Here is a 2,453-nt window from a genome sequence, read left to right as displayed (position 1 = left end):
GGACAATTTAGAATCACCAATTAACCTCAGCAAGTTTTCTCCAGAAAGAGCCTGAACAAACACACTTAAAGAACAACAGATTGATTTAGAAACTGTCTCGGCTGACTCCACCAGGAAGTACAAGCAAAAAAATAAATAAAATAAAATAAAATCCAGTAAGAAGAACAAAAATTTTTCAAATAAAACACGAGTCTAATCCTGACTAGGCTTGATCCCAATTCTCTTCTTTCCTTGTCAACTCCCCACACAAGCCTTCATTAATCAGCCAAAACCCTCCGGCTGTTCTATGATAAAGACGAGTTGCTGTCGTGTCGCCCCCACGCCGCTATCAGCCATAAATCTATCAGTGGTCAGACTTTTCCACAAGTGCTTTGATTGCATCACAGTTTCTCCAGCAGTAGCTTTGATCTCAATCAGTGCAATAAGAGTTCATCACCACACCCACAAATCACAGAAGGATGTCTGAGCCGCTGCTGGGAGAGAGAAAGACGAGGAGGGAAGGTTCTAGTCTGCAGCGGACTGATACAAGTGCAGATAAAGGAAGAGGAAAGTGATGGAAGATGCTGGCATCCATCCACTCCTCCCAGTTCATAAACATGACCCGTGGATGATCCTGCACTGGGAGCGCTGGCGAGGCCTGTGGCAGCAAGTCTGCAGCGACACTGTTAGTTCAGTCAACACGTGCTGCAGCAGGGTGTGTATAAATGTGTATTTACGTGTGACAGAGGAGTTTCTGTGGGTTTGAGTCAGGCCCAAAACTTGAAAGTCTCGGGGCTGTTTGCTCTTGACACTGCACAAGGCGTGTGTGTAGTCAGGGATTGAGCTTTTCCTCCTCTTTTCTTTTGTTAAATCACATCAGATCAGAGCAGCTTTGAGGTTTGGCTGTTAGTCAGGGCAAACTGTCTCAGTGGTGTTTGAATACGACTTAACGCCTCTAGTGTGTAGTATTTTTTTATTATTATTATTTCTCTGCAGTGACAAGAGGAAACAAACCAACAGCACAGATTTGGGATTTTCCATCCTTTAAATCTTAAATGCGATGTAGTATTTAGCTGTCAGGGCAGCGTGACCCCTCGCCTCACATACGCCCAGAAGTCTGCAGTCTGCTACTCCTACACTTCGACTGTAACTGAGCCAAGATACAGCTGATGTCTTCTTTTTGTATTCCCTGTGCAAAAAAAAAAAATCCTCACTAGGGATTTAAAGCCTAAGACCTCAAAGATCCCAATGTTTGAAGACACAGGTCGGGATATTTGGTGGCAAAGGTCATGAACTCTGTGCAGTTTAGCTACAGAACCAGAAGAACCATCAATGCAGTTCTCTCTCCATCATCCCCTTAATCTACAAGTTTAAATATAATCAATCAGTCGATAATATTCAATGAAAACATCCGTCAACAGAAACATAGGAAACTATAAAACTGGGACTAATACATGTGGATTGATTGGCTCAAGTTGGTGGTGTCAACAAAAACAACTGGATCACATCAAATCCTCCAGATTAAATGACACAATACACTATTTGTCCACAACAAACACCACCTACTGTGCCTTTAAAAAGATCACAAAGAAGAAAACTTGCCATAAGGTTTGGTTAAGTTTAGGTGCAAAAATGATTTAACTTTTTCCTTTTTGTTTTAGTTTTTATTGCTATTATTTTTCCTACTTTCATCTTCATTGTTATTGTTTTTGTTATTATTAATATTATTAATATTCTAACTGCCATGGATGATGATGTTTGTTTTGTTGTAATATATGTGCGACTGTCATGCTTCCTATACATGCTGTTATATCAAAAAGGGAAAGATAAAGCTATTTAAAAAGGTTTCAATGCAAATCTGACTTGCTTAGAATCATGGTTTAGTTGAAACCAGGTTCTTAGTTGAGCTACAGGAACATTAATCGTCATGGTTACAACAACAAACATAACTGGGCGTTCAGAGAAGATCAGGGTCATGACAGAAGATTTCTTTCTTTAAAGTTAAGTGTGAATTAGAACCAGCAGTGAAACAATCTTTTAAAAAAAGTGGTTTTGTTGACCCGTCCATCCAACCTGACCTCCTCTTTAGCTGCTCTTTGGCAATGGAAGAATGTAAACGTGGCATTAATTAGCTCTGGAGCATCAATGTTTGTGGATTTTGAAGTATCGCATTAGAAGAGGTTAATGGAGACGGCAAAATTTGTGAAGCGTTTCACAAATGGTTTCTTTAGCGTTACAGATAGAGTTACAGCGCAAACACTTCCTGTGAATATGCTCTGACCTTGTGAACGTTTAACTAACATGACTGGTCAGCTGTTGCTGCTTCTAGAGACTCTGAATGGCATGAAAGTGGTCTAATATAAGCTGATATTTAAGAATAATTACAATTTGTACAATAGAAAAGGTTTCATTCGGACCACCCACTATTTTTCTGTCACATAAGGCCAAGGCCAGTGGGCATTTGTTTGCTTCTT

Source organism: Stegastes partitus, unplaced genomic scaffold, assembly GCF_000690725.1.
Source record: "Stegastes partitus isolate 25-593 unplaced genomic scaffold, Stegastes_partitus-1.0.2 Scaffold591, whole genome shotgun sequence".
NCBI classification, from domain to species: Eukaryota; Metazoa; Chordata; class Actinopteri; family Pomacentridae; genus Stegastes; species Stegastes partitus.
This window is presented reverse-complemented; position numbering follows the sequence as displayed.